Source organism: Triturus cristatus, chromosome 2_2, assembly GCF_964204655.1.
Source record: "Triturus cristatus chromosome 2_2, aTriCri1.1, whole genome shotgun sequence".
Taxonomy (NCBI): domain Eukaryota; kingdom Metazoa; phylum Chordata; class Amphibia; order Caudata; family Salamandridae; genus Triturus; species Triturus cristatus.
The window spans coordinates 941,739,013-941,756,978 of record NC_140582.1 but is presented as its reverse complement, the minus strand read 5'-3'; the positions used below and the strand labels follow the sequence as shown (position 1 = coordinate 941,756,978).

Below are 17,966 nucleotides of genomic sequence, written 5' to 3'. Positions count from 1 at the left end.
AACGTGGCATTTTCAACTTACAATCTGACTTTACCATTGAAGAGGATTTCAAATTGCAACTCATTTGAGTGGAAACAGCATGTCTCTATCTAGTCCCAATCTGAAGTTAGCACTTATCAAGTGTGAAACGGTACCCAAGTGTTAATCTGTGAGAGAGATCGGCCTTACAATCGTGAAAAATTACTTTAGGGGTTTTTCACTGCTAAGACAAGTCAAACTCACACACACACATGTCCTACTTTTTTAATACCATGCACCCTGGCCTCTGAGTGGTTAGGGTCCCTCTTAGAGATGACTCTCAAGTTTTAAAAGGGAAGGTTTACACCTGGCAAAAGGTTTATTTTCTCAGGTTAAAGTGGCAGTTTAAAACTGCACTACATGCTGTAGTGGCAGGCCTGAGACATGTTTTAAGGGCTCCCTTAGAGGTTGGCACAATGGATGTTACTGCCCACCTAGTTGAATTTAATTTACAGGCCCTGGGTACATGTAGTACCATTTACTAGGGGCTTATGAGTAAATTAAATGTGCCAATCTGGTATGGATCAATTTTACCATGTTTCAAGGAGGCAGTACAAGCACTTTATCTCTGGTTAGTGGGGGTACAGTGCACAGAGTCCTTATGCCAACAAAAACTATTTCAGCCAAAAATCTGGGAGTGATGGCAAAAAGTTTAGGGGAATATCATGCAAAAGATGCCAGGTCTAACAAATCCCTAGTAATCAGCTTGCATGCCACCACAGAGATCTAATGGACAACTAGAGTGCTAACATTTTGTATTCAAGGCACTTCTAAGTGTATTATATAGGGAAAAACTAAGCTGTTAAATTTAAAATCTTTCATGAAGAGCAGGGGAGGTAAGTGAGCATTAAAATGTTAATGCAGGCAGGGCGTTAAAAATTTGAGGGATGTATGGGTTTTAAGATAGAGAGAGAAACATCTGAATAGGATATATATATATTTTTTTAAATCTTTGTTCAATATTTATTGGATACACGGGTACATTTAATTTTCACTTAGGTCCCATGCAAAACAACTTACGCTAACAAATGGAAAACATGTAGGTCTTAGGCATTTAAGCCAGTATTCAACCTTTAAAGTGACTCTACAGATATGAAGCATTGAATGATTTTACCAATAACTGACATGATAATAAGGTGATTTTATAATAGGCATTTAGCGATAAAATTGTAAAACCTGATGTCTGTCTTTTAAATTACACATTGTTGTAACGTTGCAGTGTTTTCCATGTTTACTGTACCATGTGACCTTGCAATTTCACTTTAAAAATGGATTCCTTCCGTGTAAGCGCTGTCATGTGATCAAGGCAGAGGAGCTGCCGAAACGCGTCATGGTGGAATGTGTGCTTGCAAAATAAACTAATCAAGCACCTATCTGGGTCCTTTCTCGCTTTGTTCCAGCGGTGTGGTATGGAGGCGTAGAGCGAGCATTTGCTGATATATATATATATATAGATATATATATATTTATTAACCACTGAAGATAGCCAGTAGATATAGTTAAGACCGACTTTTTCCATAGATGAAGACTTTTTTGTTTTGCTGATAACTTTCGTGCCTTTTGATAAAGCTTCATGCAATGTTCCAAACAATGTGGCCTACTTTGCCTAGTTCTGCATGGAAGATTTTGGAGTGATTCGTCAAGTCAGTGACGTGAAAAAGGGGGTGGTCCCAGTGCAATGTCTATTGGGATTTTGCCATTTTTAGACATGGCTACAGGCCGAAATGTGCAACGTATTTATAACAAATTTGGCAGAAAGCTAGCTCTTGGTCCAGAAAGAGCCCTTTTTGTAATTTGGTGTAAATCTGTTCAGTAGTTTTGGCGTTATTAAAGAAATAAAACTTTGTATATCTATGGTTGCAGATCCTTCGCGAATCCGCAGGTATTCATTTAAATATTACTTTACATACAAATTCACTGAAAAAAACAAGTTTACAAGGACGTTATGGTTAGGGTCACGTTTTACCCGCACAAAACCATATTAATTCAGCAGTTATAGTTATACTTATCTGAAGAAATTATAACTTGTGCAGTTAAGTAAAATTAGGCCACGAGTTATAGTTTCTTAACATAGGTATAACTCTAAGTATGACTATAACTGATGAATCTCTATGGTTTTGTGTGGGTAAAATGTGAAAATTACTATAACATTCCTCTAACCGTAGCTCTTTTCAGTGAAAAAAAAAAAAAAAATATATATATATATATATATATATATATATATATATATATATATATATATGCATATATACTTCTTCCCTGAAATAAGCACATGTGTGGGTGGTGGGTGGATAAATATGTACTCTTCCTCTTCTAGTAACAAGAAAACTACAATTTTCAACCAAAAAAAACCCAATGAAATTCACCAATTATATGTAACTGACATAAATATAAATTTCACTGCCATACATGTCAGACATCATCAGTGATGTAATAGGTACAGTCAAATCAAAGTTGCACTTTATTCGATTTAAAATATTAAATTATAAAAGCATAATACAGTTAGACAAAAAAAAGGCATTTACATTGAAACATTAAAAAGAGAAGAATTCATCATACTTTGATTATAATAGCGATGATTAATACAAGATTAAAACTTATGATAAAATGCTAAAACCTCCGAAACATAATATAAAATCAAGTACAGTTATAATCAAGCAATATCCTGCATGGTCATTCTTAATCTAACTACCCCTTTCAGAAATTTAGCAATATGATCGGTGAACAACACTTCATCAAGAAACTGCAGAGGAGTAAACGCAGGGCGGCACTGTCTCAGTCCAAGCCGTTTTAAAATTGGCAATATCCATCTTTTCCTAATCAGGGTGTAAAATTTACAAAAAAAAAGATAATATTGATTGTGGACTGGGCTGATAAGTCTTCACAGGGGCATGGACATAAAGTGTGTGACCAGTCATTTGGCTCAGGGAACGTTACCTTAAAATGAAAGGTGGCTAAGCGAAAGCACATTAGGAGCATAGTGTCATGATCACCCAGAGAAGAAGATAGATAGGGTTGTAACCCTGGTTGTGTCAAGAGTAGCTGGTGATCTCTAACAGATGGTTTCATCACATTAGTAGACAGTCTTAACATCTCTAGGTGCTCAAGGCATAAAGATCTTAGCTCTTTCCTGGTGACACGGGACAGACTGTCAGGATTGGCATAGAACTCAGGGTGACCCAAATCGTTCATAAAAATTTTAACAAAGGCAAGCCACGGGATGCTCGAAACGGATGTATGACGTTACAACGCACACTATTACAACGCATGCACTTACAACGCATTTTTTACAACGCATAATCCATTACAACGCATGACATTACAACGCATGACACTACAACGCATTTTTAAAAAATACCTTTACAACGCACTACCATTACAACGCATACTACCTTTACAACGCATACCATTACAACGCATAATATTAAATTACATTTAAGGTAAGTATTAGATAGTATAGGGGTAAAAATTACTATTCTAACTCCAGGGGGTGCAACAATAGGGTAAGTGTTGGATAGTATAGGGGTAAAAATTACTATTCTAACTCCAGGGGGTGCAACAGTAGGGTAAGTGTTGGATAGTGTAGGGGTAAAAATTACTATTCTAACTCCAGGGGGTGCAACAGTAGGGTAAGTGTTGGATAGTGTAGGGGTAAAAATTACTATTCTAACTCCAGGGGGTGCAACAGTAGGGAAAGTGTTGGATAGTATAGGGGTAAAAATTACTATTCTAACTCCAGGGGGTGCATCAGTAGGGTAAGTGTTGGATAGTATAGGGGTAAAAATTACTATTCTAACTCCAGGGGGTGCATCAGTAGGGAAAGTGTTGGATAGTATAGGGGTAAAAATTACTATTCTAACTCCAGGGGGTGCATCAGTAGGGAAAGTGTTGGATAGTATAGGGGTAAAACTTACTATTCTAACTCCAGGGGGTGCATAAGTAGGGTAAGTGTTGGATAGTATAGGGGTAAAAATTACTATTCTAACTCCAGGGGGTGCATCAGTAGGGTAAGTGTTGGATAGTATAGGGGTAAAAATTACTATTCTAACTCCAGGGGGTGCATCAGTAGGGTAAGTGTTGGATAGTATAGGGGTAAAAATTACTATTCTAACTCCAGGGGGTGCATCAGTAGGGTAAGTGTTGGATAGTATAGGGGTAAAAATTACTATTCTAACTCCAGGGGGTGCATCAGTAGGGTAAGTGTTGGATAGTATAGTGTAATATTATGCGTTGTAATGGTATGCGTTGTAATGGTAGTATGCGTTGTAATGGAATGTGTTGTAAAGGTAGTTTTTAAAAATTCGTTGTAATGTCATGCGTTGTAATATCATGCGTTGTAATGGATTATGCGTTGTAAAAAATGCGTTGTAATGGTAGTGCGTTGTAAAAGTTGCGTTGTAAAGGTTGTTCCCCGCTCGAAACCCGTTCCATATTCTGACAGTCATTAATCACATCCCAGTTTAACACAGTCGTTGGGCCAGTCCACACCTTATGCCAAAGTAAAGCTGGTTGAATTTTGATTAAGTCAGATAAGTATGGAAGACCTAGCTCTGCGTGGCAAAGGAACGTAGCTGTGCTATTTGGGACGGCCAGGAGATATTTTAAAAACCTGTTCTCGGCCAGCTGGAGGGGCACTATGTTGGCAAAACCCCAAATGCCCGCTCCGTACATAGCTACAGGAATACATTTAGCTTTGTAGATAGTTAACATATCACCAATAGGGCGCTTGCCTAGTTTCCTTGAAAAATGTATCAGGGCTCCAATAGATTTTACAAACAGAAGCTTTCTTGTGTTAATAGCTACGCCCTATGAGCCCTTTTTTTCGAACGTAATACTCAGATAGGAAAAATTATTAACAAATTTGAGTTTCCTAAGATCTATGAAAATTTCTTCGACACAATGTTGGGTTTGCTACATTTCATGACAAAGGTTTTAGTAATGTTTACCTTAAGATCCAGCCTCGTCATGAAAGATACAAAGCTCAAGACAGTTTTCTATAAATTTCACTGCCATACATTTCAGACGTCATCAGTGATGTAATAGGTACAGTCACAAGCAATGCACCAAAGCGGTGCAAGCTATACTTACATCAGTTACGTGTAACCTATGAATTTTAGTGATTTCTTTTTGCTTTTAAAATGGTAGGTTTTTATTAATAGAAGGCCTACATTAAACTCCTCTTTAACCTTTGTTTTTTTCAGTTAATTTCTATGTTTTTTCTTTACGTAAAGTGATATCTTATTACAATATGTCTTCAGTCAACCCCTTCATTGCGCATGGCCTGATGCCAGGCCGAAATTGGTCACTTACGGTCAGGGCCACTGGAAGTATGTATTGGAGGAGCAAATTATATGGCAGGGGTGACTACATTATGTTGCAAGAAAAGGTCAATTATGGGGCATAATTGTGCACTTTTCTTATAGTATTACTTCATTATTTTGTTATTTCTACACATGTTAATGTCTTGGTGAAGGTTTTACCTAAACAGTGTCACCTTTGTGAAGGGCTTTCAACTGTGTAGCCACATTTTAGTCACTTTTGATCCATATGAGCCAGAAACAAATGCTTGTTTTTCTAAAATCTGCAGATTATGCAGCAGATGATGAATTATGAGGCCAATGTGGCAAATCCATAATTATATGGGAAACACTGTGGCTGCAGACTTGCTTAATTCCAGTAGTCCTGGGTATAGTTTACTAAGCTAACTATAACGTGAGCCCTCCCCATGCACTGCTTTTGACCTCACGTATTACATCACTCATTACATGTTAAATGACATCATTGATGTCATGAGATATGTAAGAAGAGTTTCTAAAATACACTTCTTCTAAAACAAATACAAATGTTGTGTCAATTATACTAACTGGCTCAAGCTAGCGTGGAAGCACTCTCTGTTTGTGATTGTTAGTAAAATCAGTCATATGCCTCTGGTCCTCAGACCCAATGGACTATCATGATACACTGCCTTAATCCACAATCATTTTTATGACTGCTAATTATGTGTATCAATCCTTTGGATGCTTTATTGATTTTCACATCAAATTCAACCTGTCTTTATATGTAGTTGTCACTTTAACATTGTAATTTCCTTTGCCTAAGGAAATTTTAAAGATATTGTGACTTAGCTTATGCTTTACTTCAGGCATTGTATCAATGACACTGTCTCAAGTGACATCATTGAAATCATCACTGATGACATCAGTGATAGCGCCATAGATATACAGCATGGAGCTACTGAGTTTACACGTGTGGGGGGTTGATAGTAGGGTAATAGCATTAGCTCTGGAGACAAGTGCATTTGTGCATTCTAAAAGTTATATGGTGCACTGTTTAAAAATCACTAAAGTTTGGGGTGAAAGATATACTCCATCTTAAACCAGGTAAAGGCTGAGCGCACCTAATGTAAGTTGCAGAGGTATTATTGAAAGTAGTTGTGGCTTAAAGCCAAAGCCTGTTCTAATAAATCTGTGTGAAAGGACTAAAAGCACATTAATGTAGATACCTAGGTACCTGACCATATTAAAATAATTGTAAAACAGCGATATAGATACATTCTACAAACTGGGCATGCTTATTTCCAGAACTGCACTAAGATTTTGAGGCACTGTGGATTATTGAATAATGTAGAAAGTAGGAGTGACCCACTTGGAGGTGGTTTAATTCATACTACTGCTGTAAGCATGGCCCTACTGTTGTATGCCATTATGCCCATCTCAGAAATGTGTGCAGTGTATTTTGCTAAACTACCAAGCATTGTCCAAAGGGCCTCACAGAAGATGTCTTAACATTGGCAAATCTAAACCTGTCAACCTCTTGACTTAATATTGTGGGTGAAGTATTTAAGAGGGTAATCCGATTAAGGTTAATAATTGTTCACAGGTGTAGCATTTTGAATTGCTTCAAGTCCACAACTCCTATAGGACAGTGTCATAATGATTGTATGATGTCATCAGTGATGTCAACAATTATGGCATTTGAGGTGTTATTAGTAGTTTCATCAATGATATTATTTAACATCTCATGAGTGATTTAATATGTGAGGTCATAAGCAGTGCATGGCTGGGGAGCAAGTTCTTGTTAGCTCAGTAAACTATAACTGGTGAATTTCAGTGGTTTTTAAATATTGGTTTTACCTTATTTCAATGGCTAACTATAATGTAACTCTGTTTTGTTCCAGTGACTATGTGTATATTATCATCAAGATACATATATGCGGAGCTTAGAATAGTAAATCTATACCCACCATCTATTTACTTACCTTCAAAATATTGAAGTTCACAAAAATTTAGCAGGGTGAAATTAAAAGCTGGATATTCTGGCACAATACTTTATAAGTAGTTTCAATAAAATGAGTATGGCATTGCACATGGTAACATGCCTGGACTCAGTGCATTACAATGGTTTCTGCGGACGTGAAAGGCACATTCCATTTATACGAAGCCAGAGGTAAAAATAAAGACCCAAGTTGAGGTCCAAAAATGAGTTGCAAATAAAGCGAAATAGCTTGGGGATCACAAGAGACAGACCAGCTCATTATGGTATTTTAAAATGTATGAAATGTTATCATTATCAATTTCCAGCATAGAAAGGATGAATTCGAAGTATTATTATCATTTGTTTAGATTTGTTCATGGTTTAAGGCTATGCAACCATTAAATACTCTTCTACGTATTTGCCAAATGTACATTGATTTAAGGGTAGAGTTTGATTTTCATGCTTCTAAGAGAATAGTTCTACTAGGATAAAAAAAGCAAAAGACGAAGAATGAGAGATTAATTATGTTATCCTGGTTCCAACTTGTATGAATTGCAGTAGCCTGACCTACAGGGACTGAAAAATAAAGTGGCATAAAAAAAATGCTACCATCTTATAAGGGCTTTAGGGAGATATACTTAAAGTGTGTTCCACGGCCCTCATTTGTGGAGCCCGGAAACAAAGTCAAAATCAAAAGTCACCATCTGCTTGATGAAATAAAACATTAAAAATAAAGAAGCCCTCCCTACTTAAACATAGATGCCAATCGGACACATCAGGTGTAAATGGCACCACTGCATTCCACATATATTTCCATAGGAATCCACATAAATGTGCTGACGAAAAAAAATATTTTTAGGTGAAAGGCAAATAAACCCAATAGCTTGTGTACCACTTGGTAGACCAGAGTCGTAAAATGCCTTCCAGGTGGTGCTGAGAATCCTTAATTGTGAATCTGCCACTTCACTCCTTGCGCTGACATTTTTGGAGATGCAGAAAATCGACCTGACCTTCTAACTGCAGAAATGTATTCAAGTCAAGACTTCATTCTGCCTTTTTCCTCTTTTATCAGCTATCATTTGAACAAATGACTTGCCACCGTGTAGGCTTTCGTCATATGCTCTCTATCTTTCCAAGCGTCAGTAGGCACTTCTCAGGCCAGCGCTATCTATTTTGCCTTTGAAGTGAATTACAACATGTGCATCCTGAACAATGCACATCTCAGCTATCATCTGTTTGGAGGAGACAGCACCTCCACTGAAAACAATATTTGTATTGAATTCTCGCTGTAGAAATACCAAATCAAAAAACTGACCATGTCTGCCCCTTCTATTCAGTGAATTAAGAATAGAAATATATTGGATTGTGGCCATCAATTCCTGAGCAGTAGTACCTGCAACTCATTTAATGGAGCATCAAACAGGTATTGAGGTTATGATATGGAGATAGGGCAGGAGACCCGGTCTGAGACCACACGTTCCTGCTGGTGCACAGTTACCTAAGAACCCAGCAGAATATTGGGTCATTCTGTTTCCCTTTGCTAGAGACCCTTCCTATTGGTGGTTATAGAGCTGACATCGTCAGGTGAGCTAGCCCACTGCTGCACGTGTGTCCAATCAACCACACAATGCCGCACAATCTATCTCTAGCAGGCCCACTGCAGCTCAAGGCATTTCTACTGTCCAAGGCGTGACTGAAACAGGTCGAGTGGCAAGCAGACATCTTAGATCACTTCAACTTTACCCACTGATAATGAAAAGTAACTTTTAATCTGCAATGGCTTCCCATTTCCGTCCTCTGTAGACCCATCTGATCTCAAATATGGCCCCCTCTTTATCGAGCTGTTCCCTTCTGCATACGTACCCAAATGCGTTCTCCAAGCACACTGTACATAGCATGGTGGCTGAAGAGTTCATACAAGGAGCTGGGCCTCTGACGCTCAAAGGTGGACCCCACGCAGTACATACTGTGACTAGAAACAGTGCGTACTGGCGTTTAACCGTCTGACACTTCTGAGTGAACCCCGCACGATACGTAATCTAGTTGCTTAACAGTGCATTCAGAGGTCTAGGCCTGTGCAGCTCCTGGGTGGACCTCCCACCATACAGAACCTTGTTGCTTAGCAATGCATTCTGGGACTTGAGCCTTTGGAATGGATCCTACTTAGTTAATAGTGCATACTGGGGCTGCCTCTTTTGCTTGTGGATGGACTCCATAAGACACACACCCTGGATGCGGGATCCCACTAATTCACTCACTATCCACTCAATGGATGCCTCAGACCTGAGACTGCCACCACTTCTACTGCTGAGCACGTGTGACAGCGTTTGTTCTATAATCTAGCGCTCTCTGCAACACTTCCTGCTTCTGTGTAGCATCGTTCACTGCACGAAGTTTAAGCAGATCTTTCAGCCTCATGTACCTCACTTCACACTCCCCATACATCATCATAATACGTCCAGCTTCACATCAACCAGGCGCTCCGAAAGGATGTACAGGAACCCAATGCACACCTCAGCACTTTGCAGCCTCAACAGGGGTATTAAGTGTCTATAAATGCCATTAAACAATAGACTGCAACTCTATAGCTTTCACTGACTCTTATCAAACAGCCCCGAGCTCTACCTTCCAGGTCTGGGCTCGAGTTGGTACCTCGATAATTAAGACACAATATTTATGCTGAATGATATTCAGTCCACAATAGTTTGGTTCCACACCCAATGAAAATGACACACTCAGGCACCTACATTGTTGTCACTGCTATGGCGTCACCTGCTCTTCATATTTAAAGTAACACTCACATCCATTGTAAACAAGAATTGGCAAAGCAAAGAGGCCTGGCTTGCATTTTGCGTCCTGACTAAACACTCCTGCAGCAAAAAACAAATAAAAACGACTGCTTCCAGTATACAAGGCATCCGTGAGATAAAGATTTAAATGTGTGCTGACTGATAGTACTTTTGGGATGTAAAATTGTCCCTAATGCACTGCAAAGCAACACTCCATAGGAGGTGCAATGCTACACCTTAACAGCCAATAGCACGAGATAAGAGAAAAGTATTACTCTGTAAAGAGTCAAAGCCCACCTGAACCTGTGACAATAGGTAATGAAGAAGCGTGTGCTGTCAACCCAGACCTAAAAAGTAGAGAATACCACGACATTGTTGGGAGGAAATTATATATTTTTCAGCATGGAAACAAAAGCCGATACAATGGGGCGACAGGCCAAGGTAGATTGTGTGATGACCTTTGGTGCACACACCATATACCACAATATACAGTTGTGTGCTGATAGGGCCTATGTCCCTCATTAGGAAACTTCACAAATGAAAACAGAGTCAGAAAGGGCAGCAGCAAAATAACGAATGAAGGGGGGCGTAGCTTGCTGCCGACGGGAATGGCCGCTCAGTAGCGTAGCTCTGAAGCGCCACTCCCGAAATATCCGAATCCCCTGTGCCCCGCGGACCTTACCCGTTGTGTGAGGGGTCCTTGCTGGTCCAGTAACTCGCGCCGACCCAGCGGTGCAATTCTGGTGCGGATTGGCAGCGGTTGGGCTGCGGGGCTCTGCTCCCCGCGTTCTGGACTGTGGCCGGGCGGAGTGAGAAACATCCCCGCCAGAAAGTCGGACTGCGAGAGGCTGCGGCTGCGGCCTGGTTTCCCGGGTGGAAGGCGAATTGAGGCGGGCTGCCTCCGGCGTTGCGGAGGCCCTCTCTGCTGTCCCCGAGTGTGCTCCGAGTGGTCCGAGTACGCTGCTTGGCCCTGGAATCGGACCCGCGGAATCGGTGAGGAGGGGCAGTGGTGGATCTCCGGGCCCGGTGCTTCTACCTGTGACCGGCGAGTGCGGGAGGCGCCCCGAAGAGGCAAGGAGCTGAGGAGTTGGTGACACTCTACCACCCCCTGGACGTGGGGGGTGAGAGCGTGACACCTGCAAAGGGGCCTCGGATGAATCCTGGGTGAGTGGACGGCCCAGCGATTCAGGGAGCACCAGTGTGGCCGGACGCTGTGGGGGCCCACACGGAGAGGACGGATCAGTTGATACTATTCGGCCACAGTGCATGGGGGATCCTCCTCTGCAGCTAAGCGTCCCACTGATGATTGAGGGAATGAGGTCCTGATATGACTGGCCGTTTGTCCCGGGGGGTGCCTGGCGTCACCAGAGAGCGGCGGGGACGTGGAGAGTAGAGCCTCGCGGAGGCGCCCTCGGCTCCCCATGCCTGTTGTAGGGCAGGCTGGGATCGGTGACGGTGAGAGATCTACGAGGGACCTCTTGAGATGGATAGGCGCCCTTTCCATGTGGCCTGGCGCCGGGCCGGGGTGCTTGATGGTGATATTTGACCCGCATGAGACAGCGGCGGGGGCTGCAACGCAACGGCGCTGAGCGTGTGAACTGGGCGAGTGGGGGCCTGCTTTATCTCGGTCAGTGGCTGGATGCCCTGGAGAGGTGTCCTGGTGGGCGGGGGACAGCCAGCGAAAGCCGACAGGCCGAGTGGGATACTCCACTGAAGGCGGCGGGGATTAGTGGCTGCACCCTGTGACCGGAGAGCGTCCCCCTGAGTGGGAATCATGACATCCGGACGGAGCAATAGGACGGCAGCACAGACCAAGCTGGAGAAATTCGCGTGGCAGCACCAGAGAGGCGGTGAGCGGATCGAGATGCCGGCCTCGGACAAACCAGAGCCGACAAATAAGGACCTTCTAGATGCCATCACTGTAGTTAAGGCGTCCCTTGAAAATCGGATCGACACCGTCGCCACTGACGTGGGCCTGATTCGCGAAGACGTGCGAAAAATTGCTGATCGTGTGGGGGCAGTCGAAAGTACCACCAAGGAACTGGCGAGTGACACCAGTCTTCCCAAGTGGGAGGTGGTGGACTTACGTGCCTCCCAGGAGTTATTGGCCCGGCAGCTGGGCGATTACGAAGGACGGATGCGACGCAACAATGTTCGCATTATTGGTGTCCCGGAGCGGGCGGAGGGGCCAGCAGCTGATCTCTTTGTTGAAGACTTGATTCTCAAACAGCTGCAACCCTGAGGACTCTCAAAGTGTTTCTCAGTCGAGAGGGCCCATCGGGTACCGGGAGGTCGCCCTCGGCCGGGGGCGCCCCCCCCCGGCCGCTCCTTGCCTGAGTGTTCAATTTCCGAGACCGAAACGTCATTCTTCAAACGGCGAAGGCGGCGCAACCTGTCATGGTGGAGAACAGTAACATCACGTTCTTTCCCGATTTTACCCTCAGGGTCCAGAAGCAACGACGTAGTTTTATTGAGGTAAAAAAAGCACTTCGTGAACAGGAACTTAAGTATGCAATGTTGTTCCCGGCCAAGCTGTGGGTAGAGGCCGATGGCAAGTCTTGGTTCTTTGCTCGTCCGGAGGAAGCCTGGGACTGGCTGGAGGGATGGCGCACTGTGGACAAGAAAAAGAAAAAAAAATGACCATCGGCAGCGGATCGGGCAGAAGACTTGCGCCGCCAGGAACGGTCCCCTTCGTGCCTGGACTCTGAAGCCCCGGGCCCAGCTGGGGAACACTAACTTTGGACTTTGGTAAGAGGGTAATGTGTTTTGCTGGGCCTGATGGGCATCCCCTTGAATGTGCCCGGTGGCGGATTATTATTCATGAGCTGTCGCAAGGTGATCGAGGGATGGGCCCCGAGACGGGGGGTTCACCCCTTTTGACACATGGTCATCATAGGCGTTCGGTAGAAGACACTGGAGGGGAGGTGGACTGCCCTCTACCGCTGCAAAGGGGTTCTCCTCGCGAGAGTATTCAATCGCTGAAACTGGGGTTAATATAGTCACTGGTGCGGCAGCAGCAGTTTAAAGGGGACTGTTTTGGGCGAGCCCTGACAATCCAGGCAGATCTAACAATTTTTCTTCCTAGCAGGGGTTTGGTCAGACGGGGGGGGAAGGATCCGATATGATTTTGTTTAATGTGTTGGGAGTGGGGCGGCACACGCTTCCTTGAATTGTTCATGGGTGGGCGACAGGCGCTCTGCATGTTGGGGGAGGCGGGAGGTTCTTGTCCCGTTATGCAGGGAGGCTGGGTGGGCGATGCCTTTTCAGGGGTGTCGGTGGGCTTCAGTGGGTTTGTTGGGGGAGTTGTTTTTCATTGTTTTTTTGCAGCGGTGTTACAGGCCATTTATATCTATTGTTACAGGGTACGGAGTACTTACATCCGGGCTCCAGGTTTCATTTCCTTTGTCCTCATTATGGGGGTGGTAGCACCTAAAGTGATGTGCAGTGCAGAGGTTGAGGTGCCTCTTGGCGATGATTACTCCGAATACTCTACAGTAGTGCAGTTAGGATCTCATGGCGACGACTCAGGGACTTAGCCTCATGTCCTAGAATGTCAATGGGCTGGGAGACAAAATAAAAAGGGGAGTGGTGCAGCAGTATATTCATCGGCACCGGCTAGACCTGGTGTTGCTCCAGGAAACGCACCTCATAGGGAACTCCTGTAAAGCTCTAGACAGAAAGGGGTACCGTATGATAGCGCACTCTAGCTTTACTTCTGGGTCAAGAGGGGTCGGGATCCTCCTGCGCAAGGGATGCCCCTATGTAATTCATACTACACAGACCAAGCCACAGGGTAGGTATGTGGCTTGCTCAGGGAGCTGGGAGGGAACGGTCCTCAATGTGCTCTCGGTGTACGTGCCACCAGGCCTTCAGCGCCAGACCTTGGCAGATGTGGGGACGCTTCTGATGACCTTGCCTGAGGGTGCCCTGATTTTGGGCGGTGACTTCAACTTGACAATGGACGGTGCCATCGACCGCTCTCCGCCCCAACGTGGCGCTCCACAGGGCTCGCAGCACCGGAATTTTGCTGACGCGTTCGGGCTGATAGATGTTTGGAGGTGGTCGCATCCCCGAGACACACTTTATACTTTTCGATCTGGTGCTCATGACAGCCACTCACGACTTGACTATCTGTTCACCCTGGCGCCGCAGATTCAGCAAATTACTGAGTCCGGAAGCCTGGTGCGGGGGATATCTGACCACTCCCCTGTAAAAGCTATTTTTGGAGCCCGTCAGACGGGGCAGCCTGGCCCCATCATGATTCAGCCCTGGCTGTTCAAAATTCCGCACATTAGAGACGCACTGCGACAAGACACTGATCATTATTTTGAGGAAAACACGGGGTCAGTGGCATCAGCAATTACGCTGTGGGGTGCGTATGGTGCAGTTATTAAGGGACGAGCGCTGTCCATGATTGTGGGGCACAGGACGGAACGTCAGAGATGGGTTAGTGAGTTAGAAACAGAGGTACTGCGTCTTGAGCGCGATGCTTTGAGGACCCCTACCCACGAGACCCAGCATATACTTGATGCTAAGAGGCAGGACTATAGACAGCTGCTCTTCGAAGATGCTAACCGACGCGCTCTAGCTACCCGGCACAGAATATATGAGTTGGGTGAGCGCACCGGTAAATTGCTTGCATGGTTGGAGCATAAGGACCAAGCTGCGCGATGGGTGGGTGCGATCAAGGGGCCAGGTGGTGCACTGATCTCTGACCCTCAAGGGATTGCCGAAATGTTTGCAAATTATTATGAACAAATCTATTCCCAGCCGCAGAATTCACAAGCATGGTGGGCGGTAGACCTCCTTGCCACTATAGATGTCCGTGGTGTTTCCCAGCAAGATAATGAGGTCCTGGAGGCTGATATCTCGGTGGAGGAGATTCAAAAGGCGATACGAGATATCAAGTCTGGCAAGGCCATGGGTCCCAATGGAATCCCGATAGAGCTCCTGAAACCTATGGTGTCGAAACTGGCACCTCACCTGCGTACCTTTTATAATGAATGCTACGAGGCCGGCACCCTCCCAGCTGAAGTCCGCACCGCCGCCATAGTGGTCATTCGCAAACCTGGAAAACCAGCGGACGAGTGTTCCTCGTACCGTCCCATATCACTGATCACAGTTGAGGCCAAAATATTGGCCAAACTACTGGCTAATCGCCTACTTCCATATCTCTCGGCATTGATCCATCCCGATCAGTCGGGATTCATGCCAGGCCGTAATACCGTGCGTAATCTGCGCCGTGTACACGGGGCGCTGGGCCGTGTTGCAACACTCCGAGAGGAGGCACTTCTGCTTGCGCTTGACGCCAAAATGGCATTTGATACAGTGGCATGGGAGTATCTTTTTGCTGTCCTGGCCCGGGTGGGGTTGGGTCCCCGGCTGATTGGCTGGATCAGACTGCTATATAATATGCCCACGGCTCACGTTTCGGTGAACAATCACCGATCGCGCTCATTTTCCCTATGCCGTGGCACGAGGCAGGGTTATCCGCTGTTGCCGCTTCTCTTTGCCTTGGCGCTTGAGCCTCTTGCAGTCTGGATTCGTGGCGACCCTGAAATCAGAGGCCTAAAATGGTCCGCTGTGCATGAAGACCGTATTTCTCTATATGCGGATGATGTTCTGCTGTACCTCGCCTCCCCGGCACGCTCGATTCGTCGGGTACTCCACATTTTTCATATTTTTGGAGACCATTCCGGCTATCAGATCAATTGGTCCAAATCCCAGATGTACCCCCTCTGGGGTGACCCGCCGTGCAGTCCCAGGGGGTATGACATTCCGGTGGCCTCACAGGGTTTCCAGTACCTTGGCATGTTCATATCGTTAGACCCATCCCTTTCCGACGAGCGAAACCTGGCGGGCCCACTGCAGCGGTTCAGGGCGGATGTGGTACACTGGATGACTCTGCCCCTTACGCTCCTGGGTCGGGCAGCTCTTTTTAAGATGCTTGCCCTCCCCCGCTTTCTCTATGCCCTGCAGAACACCCACAATCCGATTCCTGGGTCCTATTTTTTACAGATTGAGACAGCAATTAGAGGTCTGTTGTGGGACGCTGGTCCGCCGTGAATCGCCATACAGAAACTCACTATGGGCTGGTACGATGGTGGCATAGGCCTGCCGGACATACACCTTTATTACCAGGCGGCGCACCTGATCGCCATCAATCAATGGGTGTTCGGAGCTCACGATGATCCCAGTTTCCGGACTGACCGCTGGTTGTTGAGAAAGGGGGGGTATAATAAAGCATTATACTCAAACCACAAAAAACTAGATTTGACTGGTCCTACGGCCCAGACAGTAGAGATTTGGCACGGGCTCCAGCGACGTATGGGTTGGCATGGGCGGCTAACTAAGGCCACCCCACTCTGGGAGCCGGATTGTCTGGGGCGACTGAGCGACTGCGCAGGTTTTGATAAATGGGACCTGATCGGTATATCTAGGTTTGGGGATGTTTGGATAAAAGGCATAAAGGCGTCATTTGCGGAGCTCCAACTTAAATATCAGCTGGCACTGTCAGAGTATTTTCGATATCTTCAGATTAGTCACGCTATCGACAGCGCTCTCCCCGCAGACACCCCCCTTCCAGACTCCTCTCACCTAGAAGACAGACTGCTGTTGGACCCGATGGACTGCAAGGCTATCTCTTTGACATACAAAAAATTAATTAACAATCGGGCAGACCCAATGCGGAAATTAAGAGCCAGATGGGAGGATGACTTGGGGGAAATGGCTGACGAGGACTGGACCGAGGCGCTTGCCTCCCCTCGTGAGGTGGCAATGTCGATGCGGCTTCGCCTGGTTCAGCTCAAAATTTTGCATCGGGTGTATTTTGATGCGAAATTGTTGCATAAATTGGGACGACGTCCTGATGCACTTTGCTTACGACACTGTCACCAAATAGGGACATTTCTACACGTCCTCTGGACATGCCCCCACATCCAGCAGTACTGGACAGAGGTTACCCGACAAATGGCGAGGTCCATAGACAGGCCCGTCGCTCCTTCTCCCCGGCTCTGCCTCCTTAATGTGTGGGAAGCGACAGACCTCACCCAGATGGAGCAGGAGTGTGCGGCCTTGGGGTGGGCCATTGCCAAAAGGAATATTGCGCAGAAATGGGGAGTAGATACAATGGGGATGCTACGTGTTGGGCCTCGGATATGGATCTGGCCATGGTGGCTGAGAAAACGGTTTACAAACACCGAGGCTGCCCGCGAAAGTGGGATCATAAGTGGGGACGTTGGAACAAATACAGGGGGGACATTTGCATTTCTCCTACAGTTGAGCTTAGGAGGGAGTGGCGGGCTTTACTAGAGGCACAGGGAAACGCACATTGACTCGAAGACAGAAGACCGTTAGCTATGCTCTATCTGGGAGAAGTTCCGAATCCCAGGATGGGGAAGTAACCATTTCTAGGCTGCTTTATTAAGAGAATAAGGTTTTTGTTGAAGGTCATGAGTCCAGTATTGGTTGTCTCCAACACCTGTATGTATATTTGGCCAGTAGAGATGTCACCTAAATGTCAAGTCTGATACACTGCTGTGAAATTGGTTTTCAATAAAAAGTTATATTAAAAAAAAAAAAATAACGAATGAAGAACCCGGGAGAGACTTGTATCTGTAGTCCTCAATGAAAGAAGTCTGATGCTGCTTCTTGTGAACAAAAAGAGGCTTTATGTGTATTGTTTACAAAGGGTAACAAAAAGCAAACATCTCTGCAAATGCATGTGGCTGGTAATCATCCAATCAGGACACTGTGCACGCCTCTGATAATAGCAATGCTGTGCAATGTGTATTTGTGTGCTAAGAGTACAGGTTTCCTTTTAGTAAGCAAACTATTAGGTTTCCAAATTCGTTTTTGTGCTTTTCTTTCCCTTAAGCAGAACACATTTAAGCTTAGCCTAGCACA

General features: G+C 45.2%; 1 protein-coding gene across 1 annotated transcript in view; it reads right to left on the bottom strand.

Annotated features, from left to right (window-relative positions):
* The window catches only part of PPARGC1A (PPARG coactivator 1 alpha), a 251,353-nt gene that overhangs the window by 11,104 nt on the left and 222,283 nt on the right, over positions 1 to 17,966 (bottom strand). The window lies entirely within an intron of this gene.